Raw genomic sequence first — 14,427 nt, 5'->3', positions numbered from 1 at the left:
CCATACCATACCATACCATACCATACCATACCATACCATACCATACCATACCATATAGAATCCTTAGTAATGTTTTTTGTACTAACACTACTCATAAATTGTAATTTCCATATATCACTGAATGTAATAGCAATAGTTGTGACATAAACAATTAGCACCATTAATTACTTTGAAATTACAATATCATATACACAGCCTAAATGTATTTACATATTTACATATACATAGTTTCAGGTGCTTAAAGTGAAAACTTGGTAAAATGTGATGTTTTAAAAGAATTTTGTAAAAATATATATTTTATTTTTTAAATTAAAATGATTTTTTTTGAAATTTTAAATTTTAATTAAAAAAACCCCTGAGCCCTCTCCTTTCTCCTCCCATTAAGCCTTACCCCATCCACACCATCTTTTCTGCATTTTAATAGGACACAGGTGAATGCCACAGCTTGTCTCTGTCTAAAGGCAGATGTTTGGAGATCAGTGGTGTCGCATCCTCGTGTCACCTGATGTAGTCTGAACCTCCAGCATCACCCTTGAGATGCCACTGCATTTAACTCCTTTTCTTTAGGTCAGGAGTGAGCAAACTGTAACCTTCAGGCCCCTGAGACCTCTAAATATGGCCTGTGACCCCCCCAGAAGCTCCTGAAGTCCCCACAATGAAGTGATTTTTAAGGCTGATTTTTGGGTGATTTTTGTCTCCAGCCCACCCCCAATCTCCCAACCCTCCCTAAAAAGACAAAAGTTTGTTCCACTGGGCCTCCAACCCTCCCAACAGACAATTTTTTTAAAAGCAGCTGAAAATCAGCCAATATGGCAGCCAGAAGTGATGTGATGTTTCTTCAGGTGTACCGAAATGCACTTCTGCAGCCCTCTCAAAAGGCACAAGAAGGAAAAATGCCCCCTGCCCTGTTCATAGTTACTCACTCCTACTTTAGGTGGTCTGATCATCTGAAGACCTCCATTTCTCCCATCATCCCTCACTATCGGATGTGCTGGCAACGTCTGATGGAAGCTGTAGGTCTAAAGTAGCTGGAAGTTGCCAGCCCCAGATCTAGCCCTTATACTATTTGTTTCTTCATGAAACAATAAACTGGCTCACTATCATACCAGGATTTCTCTTTGTGATGCACCTTTCCCCATCAATCCCTTTGCATGCCCAATAGTGTTGCCCACCCTTCCTAAATTCTTCTAATTCATTATAGTTATTGTAGTTCATGGATGGGTAAGGTAAGGCCTCTGAAATGGTAGGCAGTTTGGAGCAATCAATACCCAACAATGATACAAATGCTTCCCTCACCCTTTTTTGCTGCCAGAAGAAGGAAAAATATTCTGTGCTGCCATTTCTTACCCTAGCTTGAATTGTTGAATTAATTATAGGAATCAAAGGAGAAATTATTCTTGTCCATTTTTTTTATAAAGAGCATGTTTAGTAAATCCCAGCCTTCCTGACTTCTACAAAGTCTGTTGGAAATAAGGATGGGCAAATCTATCTGTTTTGCTTTTCATGCATGTTCAAATTTTAAACATTTTGGCAAACTCTGCTCAAAAATGAAAAAACAAAACAAAAACTATCCCTATTATTGTTACTGTGTGCCTTCAAGTCATTTCAGACCTATGGTGGCCCTAAAGTGAACCTATCATGGGGTTTTCTGAAGCCGAGAGGGTGTTACTTGCCCAAGATCACATCATATATTTCTATGGCTGACTGGGGATTCAAATCCTGGTCTCCAGAATTGGTCCAATGCTCAACCATTGCACCACACTGGCTTCTCCCTAGCTAGAAACAAAGCCTCTTGAGAGGAGGAGAGATGGAAATACCTTTTGAAAGAAACATTAATATTCTTGTTATGTGAATTCTTGTTAAGGAAGAGAAACACTAGGCAATCTGTTGTGGGTCTTTTTTGCATCATCTCCTTGGTTTAAAACCTTTCTTGTGGGAAAAAGTAACTAGGATTAAGTCACCAGCTCATTAGTTTTTACCTGAGGACAAACAGATATATTTCAAAGCAGGTACAATTGTATCCCCTCCACAAAATATTCCTCTTAGCTTAGAATTCTCCACACGAAGAAATACTGATCACTATTTTGGTATAAGTCTCAGAGTAGCTATGCTGGCCATAAATGAAACAAAGAAAAAAAATCCATCTTGTGATGATACTGGGCCAACCCAAAGAGGAAAATGCATTGTTAGCTTTGAAGCCTACAGGTTTCTTTATCAGTTAAAGATGGTAAAATAGTATGCAGGGGAAGGAAAGTGATGGTGTGGTGGTCACAGTATGTACATTTTTGAGGAGATTTTACAGGTAGTGTGTTTAAGCAAAGAAGGGTGAGGGGTCATCCACATGGCCACAGACTGACCAGGAAGAAAGGCATAAAACAGGTCCCAGTCTGCAATTTTACCATTTTCCCCTGACGAAGAAGCCTGCTGGCACTGAATACTAGCCTTCTGTATTTTATACCATTGGGTTGGCCCAATGAAGGTATCATCATCACAAGATAAGTTTTAATACGTAATTTATTGTATTAACTGTATTTATAAGTTAATACAATAATATGCACCACTGCAATATCTAGTGCATGATACTTTTTACACAAAACCTTTTAGGGAATTAGCACTAAAGAAAATTAATTAGTTGAAAAGCAGTGAATAAACAGTGAGAAATAACCAATACCTTACACACAAATAGATATACATTTATAAATTAGTAAAATGGAGAAGTAATGAAGTTTTATACAAACATTTCATGCACAAAATGAATTAAATAATTAGGAAATAATGAATCATGAATAAATACTAATTTCCAGTCTGTAGTTTGCTTTCCAGTATTCGATAAATGGATTCCATTATTCAACATTTTTGGTTTCCACTATCTCCTTTTTCTCTCTATCTTGCTATTTTTTTAAAAATTAATTGTATTGCTTGCCAGGCTCATTAATCCATTCTTTACATGTAATTAACTTTGCAGTTTCCCAGGCTATAGCAATAATAATTATTGCTGCCTTCCAACAAATGAGCTGGTATGATTTTGGTACAAGAGAATGGAAAAGATCTAATGGCATTGGTTTTGGATTAAAAAATAAAATGATACTCAGTTATTTGGCTTATATGTCTCTTGTGGATTTTTAAAAAAAGCATCTGTGAATACATCCACTACGGATGCATATAAACAGATGTTTACATTTCCAATGTGTACAATTATTTTAAGAAGATTATATATTTATTCTTAGCTGTACTGAATACCAACAATCACAAGGCAATCCTATTCTTCACTATGGAATGTCCTGAGGTTGAAGACTTCCTCTGGAATGCCAAACACTTCGTTGGGATCATGCTGATGTAGCCCAGAAGTGGTTTGGGGGTGGATCAGAGCACAAGGAAAGCTGTAGATCCTTTGGACATGAAGATTCTTCCAGCATGCCTGGCATGTCTCCTTCCTCCTTCCTCCCCACCAATATCAGAATTCCAGGGTTGGGAAGAGACCGGCCATGGCGGGTTCTGAGCGAGCTGGGAATAATGGATCCAGGTCTTGAATGAGACTGTGCTTTCAAGAACACAAAATTCAGAACACAAAGGGTAATTTGAACAAATAATACCTATATTCCTAATACTTGAAGTAATGTTTTGAGGGAATATATCATAAAGAATTGAACAAGGAAATCACAGAAAGGCTGAGTAGAGTCTTGTTGACCTACCACAGTAGTGTAAAACCTTTTCCGTCCTGAAAATTACATTAGTACTGGTTGGCGTGGGGAGGAGTTGTACATGTCTGCAAGTACACAAACACACACACACACACAGAGGAAACAAGGAGGCACACATAAGGGGATTATGCGTGTGGTTCTGGGCCACAGATTATGCATTCATCAGACTGCTGCTGCCTTTCAAAGAATGAGGAAAATCCTGGAGTCTTCCTGCAGTAGTTCACTCAGTTTTTGCACACCTCTTTCATTGGAGGACTGTGCCTTTCTTAATGGAATGGGGGGCTGACTTGCATTGTTGTGGATCACGGGAACATGTTTTAATGTAGGGCTGAAAACTGATCAGTGATACAGAGCATTGTGTAAATAAACTGAGAATGGTATTGTACATTTGGTTTAGGCACAAATGCAGAACTCAAAAGACATGAATATATGAAGCAACTTCACTATAACATATTTTGTGCTTTTTGGTTGACCTAATAATAGTATTACTGTGCATTGTATAGAACAAGTAGCTGGACTTAAGATCCCTCCCACATTTTCCAATATATGCATGACTGCCAGCACAAGTGAATACTCATAACTCATCACATTATTTCTTATTCTCCCAAACAGTCCTCTCAATGCCCAAGTCAGTTTTGCAAGTTCACCACTATCATAGTCTAACATATACCACTGGTTAGAGTGCCAACATAAATGCTACTTTTATATCATTTGGACATAGCCTGGTGTACTGAGTTTTTGTTAATGCTAATTTGGACTTATTACTGGACTAAATACAATGTGTTAATGATTTTTGACATGACAGAAGAACTTTTGTAGACTTATTAGGTTAGTTTTATAGGGATCTGCTTTTAATGGACTGCTTGATTTTGAAGGGCCTCTTCCAAAGTTCATCCAACAACTCAACAGGTCCTCTTATACTCCCCACCCGCACCCCATACATTACAAGGAGCTGGAGAGGTTGCTGGGAGAAGGAGGAAGACTGATGGCTCACAATTGCCCATGCAGTGCTGAAATTATGCAAAACGTGTAATGAAATCCATAGTATCCTCCTGACTCCATCCCTTTTTAGAGAAAACATACCCCTCCCCATGGTTTTCAGTAGCTGTGGGGGCTATCTGAAAGGCTTAAGAGGAGGAGAGTGATTTGTCCCTCCCTTCACTTTACTCAGGCCACTCTGTCCTCCAGGTCACTGTAAAAATAATGCTGTTTGACATCACTTTAATTGTCATGGCTCTATCCTACAGAATCTAGGATTTGTAGTTTTCTGAGCACCAGCACTCTTTGACAAAGATAAAGACCTTGTAAAACTACAAATCCCAAGATTCCATAGGATAGAGCTACAGCACTGACAGTGGTGGCAAACTGCATTGTTTGTAGTACAGATGCACCCTCTGCAGTAAAACACACACTTTGCACAAAGAAGGGTGTGAGGTTCAGATTTCTTTCAGTATGAAAGGGTGGCCTAGCAAGTAATATGTGTGAGATCTTGGAAAACTTCTTCCATTCAGATATTTAGACATTACTGGGCTGGAAGAACAAATAGTCTTTACCTGGTAGAAGACAATATCTTATGCTTCCCATTTCACCTCACCTTCTGCTTTATGTTGAGTTCAACACCAGTACTACTGTTGAGATGTTATTCTTCCACATAACAAAAAATATGAAACTTTTATTTAAATTTCTGGATGCTTAATGGAATAATTGGGGGGGGGGAGGAAATCCATGTTTTTCCCTCATCATGTTGTTTCTTCAGCTGAAGGGACAGAAACCTGATGGACACAAAGGGAAATTTTAATCCCATGGTTAAACAAATTATGAGGAGGACAGAAGAGAACATGAAATGTGAAGCATTACAATCAAAAGGAGGTCCATGAGATCAGAAGGAGATAAGTCTAAGAAAGAAGTGACAGCATAAAGGGAAGGAAGAAATGTCATTGGGACAGAATGTTAAAGATAAAAGCAGCACATTTTAAAAGAGTGCAAAACCAAATAGGGAGACAGGGTGAAAATAGTTAATATGGGCAACAAGTTCAGAAATAGAGCTAGAAAAGGTTATTTGTTGAACTGTAACTCCCAGCATCCATGGACCAGTATAGAGAATTAAGAAAAAATGTCACTGCTTTTGACCAAAACAATTCCTTCTAAATGACTGGAGTTTTTTAGTCGTATGAGTGGTTACAGTCCCATTAGAATGGTGAATTCATAGACGCAATAATTCATGCTTGAATAAATAAGTAGTGCTCATACCCAACTATTTCTTAGAACGTTCCCAGAATGTTATAATAACCTTTGGGGGCTTCTTCTAAAGTAAAAAAAAAAATTATGAGTGTTACAGCCAATAAATAATGCCTTGCTTATAATCCTGAGTTCAAGACCTCTTTGCAGAGATGAAAATCTACCCATAACTCCCATTCAAAATTTAACCTCAGCTCAAAAAGTTAACGGCAAATGAATTCTGGTATGGATATAGTTTATTTTAACTTTGTTTGTTTTTTTAAACTTTCTTTACCATGTGTATGGGCAAAGTTCATTCGTGGGGGTCTCATACTTTTTCTGGGCTAGTTTTCTGTTGCGGGGCATTCAGCTTGTACAACCTTATTCAGACCAATGTCAGTACTTATATAATGGCTAACCCTGTATCGACCTGTGAAGGAATAAAACTGGTCAGTCATTTTATGCTATAGGTTGCACTTAGAGTTCTGGAGGTTTGTAAGATAAGCCCATGACACTGAAACTTGACATGAACATTAATATTAAAGTTGATGTATATGCTTATATGTAGGCATGTAATTGCTGTTTTTTATTTTGTTTTGTTATGTTTTTGTTCTTGATTTAATATGAGTTTGAAACTAATAAAAGAGAATAAAAAAAAGAAAGAAAGTGAGACTTGAGGGGAGCAGAGACAGAAGAAACCAAGGCTACTACCGCACTGCAGAATTAATGCTGTTTGACACCACTTTAACTGTCATGGCTCCATCCTATGGAACCATGGGATCTGTAGTTTGTTGTGGCACCAGAGCTCTCTGACACAGAAAGCTAAATATCTCATAAAACTATAAATCCCAGAATTCCATAGCATTGAGAAATGACAGTTAAAGTGATGTCAAGCTATTAATTTGGCAGTGTAAATTGTAAGAGTCCCAGTAGACCTGTTATACAAAACAGAGATTGGCAACCATGACCACTACAAACCCTGTCATCGTAATGAACATAGAATCATAGAATCATAGAGTTGTAAGAGACCACAAGGGCCATCCAGTCCAACCTTCTGCCATGCAGGAACTCTCAGTCAAAGCATCCCCGACAGATGGCCATCCAGCTTCTGTTTAAAGACTTCCAAAGAAGGAGACATCACCATACTCTAATGGAGTGTGTTCCACTGTCGAACAGCCTTACTGTCAGGAAGTTCCTTCTAATGTTGAGGTGGAATCTCTTTTCCTGTATCTTGCATCCATTGCTTCAGGTCCTAGTCTCTGGAGCATCAGAAAACAAGCTTGCTCCCTCCTCAATATGACATCCCTTCAAAGTATTTAAACAGGGCTATCCTATCACCTCATAACCTTCTCATCTCCAGACTAAACATGCCCAGCTCCCTAAGCCGTTCCTCATAGGGCATGGTTTCAAGACCCTTCACCATTTTAGTCACCCTCCTTTGGACACTCTCCACTTTCTCAATGTCCTTTTTGAATTGTGGTGCCCAGAACTGGACATAATATTCTAAGTGGGGCTTAACCAAAGCAGAATACGGTGGCAGTATTACTTTCCTTGATCTAGACACTATACTTCTATTGATGCAGCCTAAAATTGCATTGGCATTTTTAGCGGCCGCATCACACTGTTGACTCATGTTCAACTTGTGGTCTACTTGGACTCCTAGATCCCTTTCACATGTAGTCTTGTTCAGCCAGGTGTCCCCATCCTATATCTGTGCATTTTATTTTTCTGCCCTAAGTGCAGTACCTTACATTTCTCCGTGTTGAATTTCATTTTGTTAGCTTTGGCCCAGTCCATTCAGGTCATTTTGAATTTTGATCCTGTCCTCTGGAGTATTAGCTACTCCTCCTAGTTTGGTCTCATCTGCAAATTTGATAAGTATGCCCCCAATTCTGTCACCCAAGTCATAAACCAAGGATTATTGAGAACTGAAAGAATGTGAAATTTTAGAAAATGCAAACGTTGGGGAAATGTGACATATTTTTTCAGGACTTTGTGTGACTAATCCTAAATTCTGGATTTACATCCCTATATAGTCAGTCATGTAAATGCTGAATTAAAGTTACTATCTCTGTTTTTCAGAGAAGCTCTTCATCTTTAATAACTACATGGCAGGTAGGTACAACTAGGTCTGCTCCATGCTGGCAATAGATGTACCTGTTGAATTTTACTGGTGCAAATAAGGTAGATTTTTGTTTTACTTTGTTTTTAGATATTTTACCAGAATTTCCAAAACTTTGCAGATTCCTTATTGGCCATCTACATCATCTGTATCAGATAGGCTGTTAATGTAATTTGGCATGAGATGAAATTCCAGGCAACAAATCAAAGTTAAAACAACTCATTTAGATACCACTAAAGGGCTTGAAAAGTTGCAGTTTGTCAGTTATTGTGAAGCTGCAGGAAAAACATTTTAAATCAGATTCAGCAGTTAACCATGAGAGCAATTAGGATATGAAGATAACATTCAGTCTTACCAAGGTACAGCTCCCAAGATTCCTTGCAGGAAGAAATCAGTATAAAACTGGCATATTTGTAATATGTATATTTCCTCTATTGTATAGAATGCAATCAGCCTAAGTTTAACTGATACACTCAATTCAGGTGGAAGTATGGAAATTACTGGTATCATCCTGCCCTACACAATATCTGTGATCCCAAGGATAAAATTTCATGTAGAAAACCCAGTGTGTGCCAGGCTGTATATAGCTGTATCTGCAATCATGCTGGTACTTTTTGCAGCCATCACAATTGTTAAAATGTTCATAGGTTGTCTCTGTGTATGATGGAGTTCCCATTTGCGTTAGCAGATGAGGGCTTGTGTCTGTGTATGGTCCATTTTATATGTGTGAATGAATGGTCATTAGTATAATTTATTCCAGCAATAGTAGATCTGCTAAAATCCAGTGACTTTAGTTTAAAAGACTGTTGGCCTGGGCTGAATGTGCTATATAGGGAATGCTCCAATTGTTTCTATTTTAGTCACAAATATTTGCCCAAGGGAATACACAATCTTATTTGACTTAGCACATCCCAGAACTAAATTACAGCTAATTTGTACATGGTTTCTATATTACCTGATAACAATTCCCTTGATGAATGTCATTTAATCTATTATGTTCAAAATGTATTGTCTTGGAAATGACTAGAAAGCCTTTGCTGTGATCTTTCATCTTTGTTATCTGCTTCAGCAATGCAAGTTTTTTTTTTACTAGCTATTGCAACCAAGCAATGCACAAGAATGTGTCAGTCAATTCACTTTAGTTTGACATAATGGGGTATGTCTGCAGCTGTTAAGTACTTAGATCTGGTTATGCTACTTGTCTTGCTGACCCAGTGCAACATAACAAATCACAATGTTATCTATGAACCAGTGGTCAGTGAGTAAGACAATAAATCCACTCCAGGATTTAGGCTAAACTGTGTAGAAGCTGTCCAAGCTGTCCAACCTAGCACTGAAAACTCTTTAAAATTTGGAGTAAACCCAGAGGTAATTCACTGTCCCATTGACACAGGATCCAGAAACTGCCACTGCCTTGCACTGAATAGACATAGCATAATCATGACAAATAAAAAATTTTAAAAAATCTTTGCACATGCTTAGGGTCATCATGTTTGCATATCATGTTGAAAAGGAGCCCTGGTGGTGCTATGGTTAAATGCTGGTACTGCAACCACAACATTGTATGTTCAATACTAGGGGATGGCTAGGAGGTTCACTCAGCCTTCCATCATTGCATAGGTCAGTAAAATGAGTACCCATTTTGTTGGAGGCAATTAGCTTACACATTGTAAACTGCTGAGGGAGTGCTAGGACCTTATCGGACTCATTTCCCCCCCCCCCCCTTATGGGCATGGGAAGGGGATGCTCGGGGGCACGTGAGTCTGAGAAAAAAACACATTTTATGACACCTCAAAGTGTCCTCAAAATGGCCTCATTCCAGTGCTCGGCACCAAGCCGTTCCCATTCAGACTGAGGAGCGTCCTTTGCTTCGGTTGGGCATTTGGAGAAGGAGTAATTATTACTTTTATGGCAAAAGATATTTTGGAGATGTTGGATGAAGCACCAAAATATCTTTTCCTACCCTGACTTAAATCTTCTTAATATTGAAGGTCAGTGTGTAATATTATGTTCCTGTATACGCATAGTGGAAAACAGATTGAGACGTCAGTAAGTGTGTGTGCGCGTGCGCGTGCGCGTGCATGTGTGAGGGAGAGAGAGAGAAGTACTAGGTCCATATGACTATACAACATGACTACACAAAGTCTTATTCCACTGTCTAGGCATGGAGCTGATCCTTTGTTTTTGAAGGCTATGCTAGTGGAGCACAAACTCTGGTAGGTTCTATCAGGCTGGTAAGTCTTCCAGTACAGTTTTCCAGAGGCAGACTGTGTGTCTGTTGTCTGATCCTTAGTAATTTGGGGATATCATATCACTAGATTGATAGCCACCAGGTGAAAATTGCCCATAGCAACTGTGCATGGATTAGCTATGATCTGATGCACAGGAGGAACTACCTGCATCAATCAAATCACAGATATTCAAGGTATTTTATATATATGGAAAGAAACATATTATTTGCATATGTGTTCTGTTTTACTGACAGCAAAATCCTGAAGCTACTGGATCATGTCTGATCTTGGAAACTTAGCAGGGTCAGCCCTGATTAGTACTTGGATGGAAGACCACCAATGAATACCAGGTGCTTTAAGCTATATTTCAGAGAAAGGCAATAGCAAACCATCTGAGTGTTTCTTACTGAAGAAAATCCTGTTAAATTCTTGGGATCACCACAAATAGGAAACTTGAAGGTACATATTTTATTAATATTTGAGGGAACCGTGTTATGGTAGACATAGTTATTGCTATGAATATTACACTAAATTTAGTCCATAAACCAAGAAGTCTTAATATTCATAACTCAAAGTTGGGAACTTCTACAGACATTTGTTTGCAAAACGTGCCTGAACACAATCCTTCATCCCATGTCATTTTTTAACTTAAGCATTTCTTTCTCCCAGAACTATAGTTTGCCTTGTTTTGGAACAGCAAGACTTGTTTGTAAAAATAACAAAAGTGACAATTCTTTAGCACAAAATATATATCTGGATTTGCTTTCCAATGTCTCCTATTGACATTGTCTCTTTGCTTTTCAAACTGAAGATGAGCCCTTCTCCACAAAATCTTCCTGACTGCTCCCCATCCAATAATTCTACTGATAGGTTTTTAATCTGTATCCTTCTAGCCAAATGTCAATGTCTATTTTGCCTCTCTTCGACTGACATCATAATGCCATTGGACCTGGATACTTGAAGGAATGCCTCTCTCTACATGTATCTACCTGGAGATCAAGGTCTGCTGGAAGGGCCCTCCCCTGTGTTCCTCCAGTGAAATCAGTTGTATGACGATGTGAAAGAGGGCCTTCTCAGCCCTGGCACCTAACTGGGGAAGGTCTTCCCCTTGGAGGTGTGATTGGTGGCAACATCAGCTTCATTTACATGCCAAATAAAAATGTAGCTGTTTATTAATGTCTCTCCATTATTTTCTCCCTCCGTCTTCGCCAAATACTTCATTACAAAGATCACTACCATTCGTTCTGAGTTAACTCCTCATGATTTGACTCCCACCATTAATCTCCTCGCCCCTCCTACTAATAAACTCTCTGTGTTTCCTCCTGTTTCTTTGGAAGAACTTTCTTCGCTGCTGAACTCATCAAAACCCACCACCTGCTCTCTTGACCCACTTCCTTCTCGTCTTCTAATCTCTATAGCCCCCTCTTTGTTACCCTCCCTCCTCTATATCTTTAATCTCTCTCTCTCCTCGGGTTCCTTCCCCTCAGTCTTCAAACATGCCTTAGTTTCCCCTATCCTGAAAAAACCCTCTCTCGACCCCTCTTCCTTGGCTAGCTATCGTCCCATCTCTCTTCTTCCTTTTCTCTCTAAGGTGTTGGAACGAGTTGTCTATTCATGCTGTCTTGAGTTTCTTGAAACCAATTCCATTCTGGATCCCTTCCAGTCTGGTTTTCGTCCACGGCACTCCACAGAGACGGCCCTTACTAAGATCTCGAATGATCTTTTGCGGGCCAAGGCGAATGGTCTTTATTCTATCCTTGCCCTACTTGATCTGTCTGCGGCCTTCGACACCGTGGACCACTGTCTCCTAATAGATGTACTCTCTGACCTTTGTTTCTCGGGCCTTGTTCTCGATTGGTTCACATCTTACTTGTCAGATCGATCTTTTTCAGTGGTCTTGGGTGGTCAGACCTCGTCTTCTGTCCTCTTATCTGATGGAGTTCCTCAGGGCTCTGTTTTGGGTCCCCTTCTGTTCTCTTTATACACACTCTCCCTTGGCAAACTTATCAGTTCTTTTGGTTTCTCCTACCATCTGTACACCGATGATACCCAACTGTACCTTTCCACCCCTAATCTTTCGCCAGAGCTAGAGCAGCAAGTGTCATCCTGTTTAACAGCTGTCTCTCACTGGATGCACCATCGGCGTCTGAAGCTCAATATGTCCAAGACCGAACTTCTTGTTTTCCCTCCTAAGCCCACCCTTCACTACTCCTTTTCTATTTCTGTCAATAACGTCTCTATCCAGCCGGTCCAGGAAGCCCACAGTCTTGGTTTCATCTTTGACTCTTCTTTGTCATTTATCCCTCAGATCCAGACTACAGCCAAAGTCTGCAGATTTTTTCTCTACAATATCGCCAAAATCCGTCCATATCTCTCAGCTTCTACCACAAAGACACTGGTCCATGCCCTAGTGGTCTCACGACTAGACTACTGTAACCTCCTCTTGGCAGGGCTTCCCCTCTCTCATCTCCACCCATTAATTTCTGTTCAGCATTCAGCTGCACGTATTATTTCACTCGCTCGCCGTTATGATCATGTCTCCCCTCTGTTGACCTCCCTTCACTGGCTCCCTCTTCCTTTCCGCATCAGGTACAAACTTTTGCTACTCACCTTTAAAGCCCTGCATGGGCTGGCCCCTCTTTATTTAACCGATCTTCTCTCTCCCTACATCCCTACTCGCACTCTCCGCTCTGGTAGCCAAAGTCTCCTCTCTCAACCCAGGATCTCCTCTGCCCCATCCCGGATCCATCCCTTCTCTCTTGCTGCCCCTCATTCCTGGAATCTTCTTCCTCTGCATACATGGCTCATCACTTCCCTAGCCAGCTTTAAGACTGAGCTGAAAACCATATTGTTTAGGGAAGCGTTCTCAGGGAATTTGTGATTGTCATCTGGCTGTCTGATAATATTTGATGTGATGTGATTTGTTTTATATTTGATGTTTTTAATTTATTTTTCTTTTCTATATGGTAATTTTATCTATTCCTCTTTTAATTGTTATTATCTTAGAATGTACGCCTTGGGCAGGCTTTTATATACTCTTTAATTTTACCGACTTTGTACAGCACTGTGTATAATTACAGCGCTTTAGAAATAAAGTTTAATAATAATAATAATAATAATAATAATAATAGTCATTGGACTTCACTGATTTATTACAAATGCTACTCATAGGGTTTTAAAACTATTTCATTGTTTTAAAATAATTTTAACTTTTTATTGCTTTAAATATGTTTCTAGTCTATTTAAATTATTGTTTTATATTGTTAAACTATTAGTATTATTTTTACCTGTATGCCACCCCAATATCTTGATATAGGGCAAAACAGAATTATTTTAATATGTAAATTTTTAAAAATAGCAATAGCAGCTACATTTCTATATTGCTTTATACTGAACTAAGCAGTTCGTAAGTGGTTTACAGCATGTAAGCAAATTGCCTCCAACAAGCTGGGTACTCATTTTAGCAACCTTGGAAGGATGCTAGGCTGAGTCGACCCTGGAGCCTCTGACTGGAATCAAACTCACCTTGTTGTTGTGAGTGGTTGTGAGTGAGTGGCCACAGTACCGCCATTTAACCACTGCACCACACTCATGCCAGCAGTGGCCTCTATAACTCAGAGTTCAGAAAGTTACTTTGAAGAAGAGTGACTATAATAACATGCTGATGCCATCTCTTGGGTCACAGAGCAACCTCCTACCACTGCTCCATTATGGGTGGTTTCAGCAGGTCATTATTTTTCTTTTATTTTTAAAGTAACTTTCCACATTCTACCTTTATTTATCATAGTGAGACTTTAAATCCAGGATACCTGTTTACGGAGAAGAAGTAACATAGAGTGTGGATTAAACAACAACCACAAAGTCCAAGTGTATCACTCTTAAACTGTCTTTGTCAGCCAATACAATTTTCTGTTGTTCCTTTGTGGATAATTTGCAGGACTGTATATTATATCACTTGGAGCCAGGTTTAAGGAATGGTGGGAAGAACCACTCCTCCCTACCCAGACACAGAGTGTGTGTGTGTGTGTGTGTGTGTGTGTGTATTCAACTCTCTTCCATGCCAGCATTCTCTGAAGATGCCAGTCACAGATGCTGGTGAAACACCAGGAATAAATTCTTCTAGAACATGGCCACATAGCCCCCAAAATCCACAAAA

The sequence above is a fragment of the Sceloporus undulatus genome, chromosome 1, assembly GCF_019175285.1.
Source record: "Sceloporus undulatus isolate JIND9_A2432 ecotype Alabama chromosome 1, SceUnd_v1.1, whole genome shotgun sequence".
Lineage (NCBI taxonomy): Eukaryota > Metazoa > Chordata > Lepidosauria > Squamata > Phrynosomatidae > Sceloporus > Sceloporus undulatus.
Note: the sequence above shows the minus strand (reverse complement) of the source record.